The sequence below is a fragment of the Dasypus novemcinctus genome, chromosome 3, assembly GCF_030445035.2.
Source record: "Dasypus novemcinctus isolate mDasNov1 chromosome 3, mDasNov1.1.hap2, whole genome shotgun sequence".
Classification (NCBI taxonomy): Eukaryota; Metazoa; Chordata; class Mammalia; order Cingulata; family Dasypodidae; genus Dasypus; species Dasypus novemcinctus.
Genome location: NC_080675.1, coordinates 6,489,521 through 6,501,578, shown reverse-complemented (window position 1 = coordinate 6,501,578; position 12,058 = coordinate 6,489,521). Strand labels below are relative to the sequence as shown.

General features: G+C 42.4%; 1 protein-coding gene and 1 non-coding gene across 10 annotated transcripts in view; both read left to right on the top strand.

Moving 5' to 3' along the window:
- EVL (Enah/Vasp-like) overlaps nt 1-12,058 on the top strand; it is a 207,701-nt gene that overhangs the window by 96,640 nt on the left and 99,003 nt on the right. The gene's annotated exons all lie outside the window — the stretch shown is intronic.
- LOC111762622 (U6 spliceosomal RNA) lies at nt 1,939-2,045 on the top strand. Its single transcript, XR_002795698.1, has one exon. It is a non-coding gene; the product is annotated as a U6 spliceosomal RNA (small nuclear RNA).

Here is a 12,058-nt window from a genome sequence, read left to right as displayed (position 1 = left end):
TATATATTCAATGCAATACCAATAAAAATCCCAACAGCCTACTTTACAGAAATAGAAAAGTCAATTACCAAATTTATTTGGAAGGGAAAGGGGTCCTGGATAGTGAAAAACATCTTAAAAAAGAAGAGCAAAGTCAGAGGACTCATACTTCCTGACCTTGAAGTATATTATAAAGCTACAGTGGTCAAAACAGCATGGTATTGGCATTAAGATAGACACATTGATCAGTGGAATTGAATTGAGAGTTCAGATATAGGCCCTTGTGGTCAACTGATTTTTTGATAAGCCTACACTTTTCTGGGGCAGAACAGTCTCTTCAATAAATGGTGCTGGGAGGATTGGATATCCATAACCAAAAGAAGGAAAGAGGACCTCTATCTCACTCCCTATTCTAGGATCATATCAAAATGGATCAGAGACCTAAACATAAAAGCCAGGACCATAAAACTTCTGGAAGATAATGCATGAAATAGCTACAGACCTTTTAGTAGGTGGGGTCTCTCAGACCTTATACCGAAAGCATGAGCAACAAAAGAAAAAACAGATGAACATGTCTGCACCTCAAAGGACATTGTGAAGAGGGTAAAAAGACAGCCTACTCAATGGGAAAAATTATACATCCAACAAGGATGTAATACCCATGATACATGAAGAGATCCTACAACTCAACAATAAAAAGACAACCCAATTAAAAAATGGGCGACGGACCTGAATAGACATTTTTCTAAAGAAATACAAGTGGCAAAAAAACACATGAAAAATGCTCAGCATCACTGGCTATTAGGGAAGTGCAAATCAGAGCTACAATGAGATACCATTTTATACCTACTAGAATGGCCACTGTTAACAAAACAGAAAACTACAAGTGTTGGAGAGGATGTGGAGAGATAGGAACACTTATTCATTGTTGATGGGAATGTAGAATGGTACAGCCCTGGTAGAAGTCTGTTTGGAGGTTCCTGAGGAATTTAGATATAGATCTGTCATGTGACCTGGCAATACTGCTGCTAGGTATATACCCAGGAGAACTAAGAGCAGTGACACAAACAGACATGTACACAGATGTTCATAGTGACATTTTTCACAATTGCCAAAAGATGGAAACAACCCAGATGTCTCTCAATTGACATGGTGTATATACTCCATGGAATATTATTCAGCTGTAAGAAGAAATGAAGTTGTGAAGCATATGACAACATGGATGAACCTGGAGGACATTATTTTGAGCTTAGCAAGCCAGGCACAAAAGGACAAATATTGTATGGTTTCTCTATTATGAACTAAATATAATTAATAAACTCAGGGAGTTAATTGCTAGATTATAAGTCATCAGAGAAAAGAATGTGATTAGAGAATGGAGAGCTGAGGTTTAATCTGTGCAGAATTGGTAAAAAGTTGTTTGGAAATGTTTGGAAATAAATAGAAATGTTGATAGCACATCATAGGATTTGTAATTAGTAGCTCTAAAATATGGGTACAATAGTGGTTTGTTTTTTGGGGTTTTTTTGGTAGTAATGAGAATGCTCTAATATTGATTGATATATATGCAACCCAGTGTTTATACCAAGTGCCATTGATTGTACACTTTTGATAAATTGTAAGGTTTCTGAAACAAAAAAAAGGGTGGGTTGGGGGGAAAATACTCCCAATGTAAGATACAGACTATAATTACTAATAATACTTTGACGATGTTCTTTCATAAGTTTTGTTACTAATGTTTTACAACAATGTAAGGTGTTTGTGGTGGGGTGATATATGGGAGCCCTGTATAATGTTATACATGTTTATTTTGTAAGTTTACAACTTTTACTATACACTTACTATTTATGTACATGTATATATGATAAATTGTATTTAAAATGAAAAATAAAGTTATATACAGTCTACAAGAGACTGTCTTACATACAAAAATACAGATAAGTTGAAAATAAAAGGACAGTGCTCGCTTTGGCAGCACATAAACTAAAATTGGAATGACACAGAGAAGATTAGCATGGCCCCTGTGCAAGGATGTCATGCAAATTCATGAAGCGTTCCATGTTTTTACAATCTATTATTCTTACCGAAACACAGCATGAAATTAACATTGAACTTAAATAAAACAAACCTAAATTTTAAAATGCAAAAAAAAAAAAAGGTAAAAGGACACGCAATAGGCAAAATAATAAATGCCACTGCCAAAGATGTTCCCTCCCAAGTTGGGGAATTTACCCTGGATTACATGGGTGGTCCCAATTTAATCATATGAATATTTAAAAGCAGAGAACCCGGACAACCAGCAAGATGGCGGTGGAGTAAGGTGCTCCTAGAGTGAGTTCCTGCTATGGCAGTTAGTAAACACCCACAGCTATCTGAAACTAGCTGAAGCACCTGTTTGGGGGCTCCAGGAGGCCAGAAGAGCATCCTTCCACATCCTTGAAGGATGGAAGGAGGACACTGCCCATCTGCAGAGAAGACTCATGAGTAGAGCATTCCACACCACGGAGACTGGTGCCCATCCTCCACTGGAGGCACAAGCCGCCTCGGGAGCTGTTCTGCGGCTGGAATTGAAAGCTCCACTTCCCCAAAATGGGGGAGGAAGAGACGGTTGGGCACCAGCTTCAGTTACTGATGAGTAAATTCAGTGGCTAACGTATAATCCTGAGAACAGCTGAAGTTTTAGCCTGTCCAAGTCAGAAAGAGGCCAGTGGCTGCCATTTTAACTCTGCGCCTGACACGAGGGGAAGCGGAGTAGACTGAAAATCCCTGTGCTGGTGGGGACCGGCTTCTTTCCATCCAGGTCAGGTTGCAGCGCTAGCCTACGCCCCAGTGCCACCTCCAGCAGGGAGGAAGCTGCGGGGACCTGTGCCAGCCTCTCCAGGAAATTATCTGCCAAGCCGCAGAGGTCCTTGATCATCCTACTCTGGTGGCATGAGCCACCCCAGGAGCTGTTTTTTGGCTGGAATTGGAAGCTCCATTTCCCAAAAATGGGAAGAGAAGACGGTTGGCTACCAATTTCTGCTACTGATTTGTAGACTTGGCTGGCTAAGTTATAACCCTGGGAACAGCTGGGGTGTCAATCAGCCCAAGTCAGAAAAAGGCCAGTGGTTGCCATTTTGACTCCGCCCCCAGCATGAGGGAAAGCTGGGCTGACCTAAAATCTCAGTGATGGTAGGAACCAGTTTATTTCACCCAGGTTGGCCTGCAGCCCCGAGACTTGACTTCATTCCCGTCTTTGGCAGAGAGGAGGCTAGTGACCTTGCACCAGCCTATCCAGGTAACTGCAGGTACCTTTGACTGGCACATGCTGAAAATTGGAAGTCTACCAGGGCAACTGCAGTCATCTTGGACCCTCGCTGCATAGATTACTACCCAAACCTGCAGCTTCATCCCCACCCCAGGCAGGGGAGGGGGCATAAAGCTACATCAGTCTCTCTGGGCAACTACAGTCTAGGCCTGCATGACTTAGATTATCCCACACAGCTGTGACTCTGTCACTACCCCTGGCAAAGGAGAAGGTTGGGAGAAGCTTTTACTGGTCCCTGGCACAATGAGGGCAGCTTGAGCCTCCACAACTTATAGCACCAATTACAATGTTGGTTCCTACTGCACAACTAGAAAGAGAGAAATGGCAGGAAGCCCTAAACTAAAGAGAAAAACTGCACCCTGAATAAATACTCTAGTAATCCAGATACCAAGACACCAACAAACAATTACAGTTCATCCCAAGAAACAGGAAGCTATGTCCACTTAGAGGAACAAGGTAAGCTCCAGATGACATAAAGGAGTTGAGACAGCTAATCATAGATTCAAACAAATCTTAATAAATTCAATGAGATGGCTAAAGAGATTAAGGATATTAAGAAGACATTGGATGAGCACAAAGAAGAATTTGAGTCTACATATAATACCAGGAGTTAAAAATGCTTTTTGACCTGAATAAAAGGGGGAAATGGAAAGGACAAATGAGTTTATATGACTGTGAGTTTCCAAAAAGAGCTGGGAGGTTATCAGAGGGGTCGCCCTTATGCACACCTCAGCAGAGTCCCAGAGACAGATAAAGTAGATACAACCTCAGGTATTGGTTCTTCTGAGGGCTACAGAGACCCATAGGTTCTATGGTCATGGCAAATGGAGTTCAGTGCCATGTCAGTTGGCCCTACTTTGAAATTTGTGTTTCTGTGTGATGGAGCTGGACTCAGATGTGACCTTTGTTCACAAGCCTCTCCTGTTACTTTTACTGGAACTGTAGTTGGTGCTGGGGTTTAGTGTATACCCAGGGGACCTGAATCTCTGGACTGACCATGTGATAGCCAGGCCCTGAGCCTCAACAGACTTGCAACTCCTACACTCTGGTTTATTAGACTTACCCACTCAGCTAACATGGAGGCGAAGAAGGTCAACCACCACACCAGGGAGCCAAGAGTGCCTACAACCGAAAGCAGGAGAATTGCATCCAGCATCCATGTGGAATCTAAGCCCCCTCTTGATATGGATGTGGAGTGGACACAATCATTCCAAGGTCCACAGGATGGAGGAATAGAGTATGGATTAGAGTGGACTTACTGATATTCTATTCATGATTAGTGATTAGTAATCAAAGAAAATGTGGCATTGGTGTGGAGAAAGTGACCATGGTGGCTGCTGGGGGTAGGGAGTGGGAGAAAGAGATGTGATGTAGGGGTGTTTTGGGGACTTGGAGTTGTCCTGGGTGGTGCTGCAGGGACAGTTACCAGACACTGTATGTCCTCCCATGGCCCACTGGATGGACTGTGGGAGAGTGTGGGCTATGGTGTGGACCATTGACCATGAGGTGCAGCGGTACTCAGAGATGTATTCACCAAATGCAATGAATGTTTCATGATGATGGAGGAGGTTGTTGTTATGGGGGGAGGAGTCGGGTGAGGGGGGTGGGGGTATATCAGGACCTCTTATTTTTTAATGTAACTAAATAAATAAAGACCAAAAAAAAGAATGCATACATGGAAAAATATGTTTGTTTTGTATGTCCACAACTATTATATACTTATTATTTATGTATATTTATGTTATGAGTGATATACTTCAATAAATTAATTTTTTTAAGAAAGTAGAGGACCTGTCCCAGCTGTGATCAGAAAGAGAAGTGACAGTAAGGGAAGGGTGGGAGCAATGCTGCACTGCTGTCTTTGAAGATGGAGGAGCGGTCACAAGCCAAGAAATATGGGTGCCCTCTAGGATCTAGAAAAGGCAAGGAACTAGATTTTCCCTAGAACCTTCAGAATTGAATGCAACACTGCCAACACCTTGATTTTAGCCCAGTAAGACCTGTGTGTCAAAATTCAGACTGTGTCAGACTTCAGACCTACTACTTTTTTACAAAACTATAAGGTAATAAATTTGTATTGTTATAAGCCACTAAGTATGTCTTAATTTATTAAAACAGCAACGGAAAACCAATACAGATGAAAGAAAGTATATCATGCAAACGTAAGCATATGAAAGTTTAAATGGCTACATTAATATCAGATAAAGTAGACTTCAAGACAAAGAGTGTCACCAGAAATAGAGTATTTCATGTTAAAAGGATCAATTCATCGGGAAGTTATAAGACATAAATGTGTATGCATCTAACAAGAGCTTCAGAATACATGAACTAAAAATTGACAAAATTAGACAAATCCGCAATCATGACTGGAGATATTAACACCTTTCTTTCAGCACTTGATAGAACAGTTAGACAAAAACAAGCAAACTGACAGCCACAAGGAAGGACATAGAAGATCTGAGCGACACTATCAACCTAATTGACCTTTTTCTACCATGTCCCCAATTTCAAAGTATGTATTTTTTTCTTGTGCAAATGTTATATTCATCAAGGTAAGAAATATGCTGTGCCATAAAATAAGTCTCAATAATTTTAGAAGGATTGCAATCATACTAGGGAACACAAAAGGGGAAAAAAGTCATACCAAACATGTTCTCTGACTACAGTGGAATTCAGTTAGAAATCAATATTAACAAGAGGTATACGAAAACAAAATATTTGGAAGTTAAACAAAACACTTCTAAATAATCCATGGGTAAAAGAAGAAATCATAAGGGAAAATAAAAATATTTTCAACAACATAAAAAAGAAACCACAATGTGTTGAAATTTGTGATTCTCAGCTGATGCAATGCTTAAAATACAGTATATCTTTAAAACATATTTTTACATTGAATACTTTCAGCTTTCCAGGTAGAACTGAATTTTCTTTCATGGCATACTCTCCACAGCTATTTTTCATTATATTGATGATAACATTTTAATGCATCTATTTGCTCACATGTCAGTCTCTTCCTTTCTAAACTGTAGCAGCCCTTTAAGCACCAGCACTGCCGTTCTTTTCTTTATCTTTTGTTTGTTTGTTTTTGTCTCTGGTTTCTAGCACTATGCATGACTCCTAGTGGGCTCTTAGTACATTTTTTTTTTTAATTCTCAGTACATTTTGAATGGAAGATTGGGGATGGATCTTCTCTTCATGAGAACATTTGCAAATAATCAAAGAGGGATTTTTATCCCTATTTTACAGGTGAGGACACTGAAGCCCTGGGCTAACTTATGAATAAGTAACAAAGCCAGGTTTCCAGAATTCTACTTTTTTTTTCCAGGCCCCAAATTGCTAACTGAAATATCACCATTAGAGAGAAGTCTCCCAAGTGGCAGTACAAAATTTATACCAGAATAAAATATTAAACAGTTATTAGCATTATATGGTTTTCACTCTCTGGAGGATTAGCAATTGATACTGAGCAAAGGTGGGTTCTTTTTTGCCCAATCCACTTCAAAGACCAATTTTTCCTGAGACACAAGTTCAAAGAGAGAAAGTTTTTATTGCCAGTGCATAGGAGGGAGGTCAGTGCCTAATGGCCTGCCTCCATGGGGAGTGGGGGGCATATGAGGACCTCATATTTTTTGAATGTATGTAACAATATTTTTTAAAATAGAGGGAAAAAAAAAAAGTCTGCCTCCCTGAACTGCAGCAATTCTTAAGTTTTATAGCATCCAGGTGTAGCAGGTTTGTGCTAATGATAATTGGGGTGGGGCTGGCTCAGGTTCCTTCCTTTATAAACATTAAGGGCCTGTCTAAGACCCTAAAGTTGTAAAACAGGGTAGGGGGTGGGTACAAAACAGATCAGTCACAAGGTCTTTACAAGCACGAGGAAAGATTATATAGTTTTACAGTCATCTGAGATCAAGGCGTCTGGACTCTAGTTCTGCAAGTTTCAGTAATTTCAGGTATTTACTTTTATAATATACTAAAAAGTAAAGAGGCCTCTGCATAATGATTCCATAATCATAATAATTTATTAATCCTTAACCCTCCATTACACAACGACTCTATAAGTTCTCAGCATCTTTTCATGAAGGCCTTTAGGAGTTCATCCGCACTGACCCTTCACTTTCCTTAGCTGGGAAAACCTAGGCCAAGGCCATTTGAATGACTTTAACTTAGACCAGATCGCTGGGGGGTCCCCTACCCCCAGCCGGCTTCCTGTCACCCTTGCAGGAAGCTGCCTGTAGGCTTGAGTTTCCAGCCCTGGGGTTCAGGCTCTCAGCCTCCCACGCCTCCTGGGGCTCTGCATGGTTGCTTCTTGTTTCTCTATTTTCTACCTAAGGTTTCAGTTTTTAACTTGGGTTTGTTTCCCCTTTGTCTCTGGTACAGTTTCCTTTTCCTGTTTGGTTTTAAGTAGAGTCTGAAAATCAAGTTGGTATCTTCAGAGGGTGTGTGGTCCTCGTCCTCAGGTCAGCACACCCTGGTGGGAGCTCACCTCCTAAGGGCTCCTTCCGCTAAAGCCTTTCAGCCATGGCCACAGGGTGAGTACTGGAACCAATCAGAGGGACAGAGGGCTGTCAGGAGGAATCTTGGGATCTCACTGGTTAAGAGCTGCAGAAAGCCTAGAGGTTATCCCAGGTCCCCTGCTGATGATGAGGAAATCAAGGGCAGAGCCCAGGTGGCTTAGCCAGCTGCTCGCTCTCCATTCACTGTGGTCTTTCCCTTACGCAGACCTGCGTCTCTTGATGCCTGGGCTCTTTAACTGCTTCTGGGTCCAGACAATTTACTTAGCAGTTAAACACCCCCTCAAATCGGAGGGAGGATGGGCCCTGTAAGGGGGGGGTATTTTTTTTTTTTACTCTCAAGTGTCATCACTGGGTCTTTTCTCCAGAATGGTCTGAGGCAGGTTGTTTTCTCTGAATACTGGGGAAAGAGGGATGAAATGGGGTTCCTTTTACAAAAGAAACTTCCTGGACTACAATAGCAAGAACCCTGGCCATCTGCCCCAAGACTGTTCAGCAGGCTTGTAAGTAGCAGCCAGCCCATCTTGAGTGCTTTTTTTTTTTTTTTTTTTTTTGATATTTTCTTTTTTTTTTTTAATTTTTTTATTTTTTATTGACTTTGTAATAATATTACATTAAAAATATATATGTGAGGTCCCATTCAACCCCACCCCCCACCCCCTCTCTCCCCCCCCCCCAACAACACTCGTTCCCATCATCATGACACATCCATTGGATTTGGTAAGTACATCTTTGGGCACCTCTGCACCTCATATACATTGGTTCACATCATGGCCCATACTCTCCTCTATTCCATCAAGTGGGCCCTGTGAGGATTTACAATGTCCGGTGATTACCTCTGAAGCACCATCCAGGGCAGCTCCATGTCCCGAAGACGCCTCCACCTCTCATCTCTTCCTGCCTTTCCCCATACCCTTTGTCCATTATGTCCACTTTTCCCAATCCAATGCCACCTCTTCTATGTGGACATTGGATTGGTTGTGTCCATTGCACCTCTATGTCAAGAGGAGGCTCAGATTCCACCTGGATGCTGGATGCAATCCTCCCATTTTCAGTTGTAATCACTCTAGGCTCCATGGTGTGGTGGTTGTCCTTCTTCAACTCCATCTTAGCTGAGTGTGGTAAGTCCAATAAATCAGATTGTAGGTGCTGGAGTCTGTTGAGGCTCAGGATCTGGCTATCACATTGTCAGTCCAGAGATTCAAATCCCCTAAATATATCTTAAACCCCAACATTAACTGCACCTCCAGCACATTAGCTTGAAAGTCTTATGAAGGGAGATCCCATCTGAGTCCAGATTCATCACACATAAACACCATTTCCAAAGAGGGGCCATCTGCTCTGGTAGTTAACGCCATCGGCCATGACCATAACTCCCATGGGTCTCTTTAGCCCTCAAAGGAACCAATATCTGGGGGTTGTATCTGCTTTATCTGTCTCTCTGACTCTGCTCAGTTGTGCATGAGGGCAAACCTTCTGCCAGCCTCCAGACTCTTTTTTAGAAACTCGTAGCCATATAAACTCATTTCTCCTTTCCATTTCCCCCTTACTTTAGGTCAAACAGCATTTTAAAGTCATGGTATTTTATGTAGACATGGATATTCTGCTGATCCGCATTGAACCTTCCGTATAAGGTCATTTTCCAGTTGCATCATCAGTTGGTAGTTGATAGTGGTCCCTCGTTGCCAGGGAGGCTCATCCCCGGGTGTCATGTCCCGCGCTGGGGGGAAGGCATTGCATTTACATGCTGAGTTTGGCTTCGAGACTGGCCACATTTGAGTAACATGAAGGCTGACAGAAGGAAATTCCCAGGCACAAAGTTGCTCTAGGCCTTGTTCTTATTTTGGGTTTGTCAGCTCACAAGCATAGTCATTAGCATCTGGGGCTCACTGTTGAACCCTCACTCCCTCCCGGTCCCCACCACTGTACCTGGGAGACTGTCGCTGCTCCCCTAGGGACCACGACAGAGCACCACTGGCCAGGAACCCAGTACCCCCCCTACTGTGGTTTTTAATTGTTGCCTTGAGTGCTTTTTTAAAAAGGGAGCTTACATTTTAGACATGACTCTCTCTGCCCTCTGACCCCAGGCAAGATTGAAAGGGATAGAATTAGGTTTTATCCTATAGGATTTTGGACATTTGAGTAACTCATTACAGCTTTATAAGATAATAATTCCTCACCTTAAAAATTAAATACGATTTCCAAAGTGCTACCTCACCCATTTCCTTGTTTGATTCTTTTAATAACCCTGTTGAATGGGGAAGGAGGGTATTATCACTGCTATTTAGTGAATGAGGCAACCTAGCCTCTGAAAAGCATGGGACCTGCCCAAGGTTACATGGCTGCTGAGGATGCAGTGGAACTAGAACCCAGTATCCAGGACACTACATGGGCTCTTTAGAAGTATTTTGTGGTGAGTTATTAAAATTGACATTACCGTAATTAGAATGAGCCTGATGTTCCTCCTGGCCAGCAGAAGGGGACTTACTGCTCAGCTTCCCCAATGCTGGTGGAATCATTTCCTCTGGGTCCCAGAGCCTAACAGGGCCAGGGAAACATGCTGCACTTTTTTGTTTTTGTTTTTTTTTGGAGGGGGGTCGGGACGGGAGTGGTGTTATTCCTGCATCTGCAGCCGGTTTTTATCATTTTTAGTAATTTTCCTTTAGCTTTAAAGGGTTTGTGGGGATTGCTGTGGTAAACAAAATATTTTCCATTTCAAAAACATGTTAACTTTCAGGTAAGTCAGGACCCAAAGTCATTTTCAGTTGTAATTTCATTGTGAAAATTTCAGGCAGCTTCCTCTATCCAGGCAGTTACTAATTGCAAATGTATATATCAGAAGTAAACAGGGAGGAAGAAAAGCAACTTTTTACAGGTCTTTAAAAATTGTAGAGGTGGAGTAGGTGTAGCTCAGTGGTTGGGCACCTGCTTCTCATGCAGGAGGTCCCGGGTTCAGTCCCCAGTACCTCCTAAAAAGAATTTTTTTTAATTTTTTTAAAGATTTATTATTTTTTTCTCTCCCCATCCCCCCCCCCAGTTGTCTGTTCTCTGTGTCCATTCACTGTGTGTTCTTCTGTGACCGCTTTTATCCTTATTAGCGGCACCAGGAATCTGTGTTTCTTTTTGTTGCGTCATCTTGCTGCGTCAGCTCTCCATGTGTGCGGCGCCATTCCTGGGCAGCCTGCACTTTCTTTCGCGCTGGGCAGCCCTCCTTAAGGGGTGCACTTCTTGCGCGTGGTGCTCCCCTATGCGGGGGACACCCCTGCGTGGCAGGGCACTCCTTCCACAGATCAGCACTGCACATGGGCCAGCTCCACACGGGTCAAGGAGGCCCGGAGTTTGAACCGTGGACCTCCCATGTGGTAGGCAGACATCCTATCCATTGGGCCAAGTCCGCTTCCAAGAATTCTTATGTGTTTAAATCTTAGAAGTTTCCATCTCGAGTGGACCTTAGAGACCATCCCCTCAGATCATCTGGGTTAATAAAGCTTTAGGCATCTTACCTCCCACTTCAAACAAAATAAACCTTTTAACTCTTTTAGCGTTATATTTTATTAAGGAAAATGAAAGTTGCATTGTTGCCAATGATGATTGTGGAGTCTGAAAACTACTTACCTGGTCCAGCTCTGAAGTACCCAGATCAGGACGTTGAGGCCCAGAGTAGGGGCAGGCAGGGCTTGCCTGTGGTGATGGTATCGGTGGCCAAGCCAACACAAAAGCTCAGCGCTTCTGATCCTTCCTCTCGCTCCTGCCTGTGCTGCTTGCACCCGACCACAGGTCCACAGTCGTGACATTATCATGAAAGTGCTGGTGGGAGCAGCATTAGTGCAGCTGCAAGAAGAGTACCGGTAAAAAGTAAACTTTTGTTTTGCTGCATGCTGACACAATGGAGATATGATGCAACAGACTCCTAAGTTACCCTGGTGCCTTCATGGTGGAGAGGCAAAGGGCCTTCAGCCCTGCCTCTGGCCATCTATCAGTCCAGATGCATTTTCTGGGCACTTACCATGTCTGGAAACTGGGAATTCACTTAAGCATGTGACAGTGTTCAGAATGCTGTCAATAGCATAATTTCATTTAATCTTCACATCAATCCTGCAGGTAGTAAATATCATTTTTATTATTTCCAATTCATAGAGAAAGAAACCAAGGCAAAAATTAGGAATAAGTCACTTGACAAGAAATGTAGCCAGTAATTGATAGAACCAGATCTTTTTTTTTTTTTTTTTTTTTTTTTTTGCATGACAAAGGATCTTTA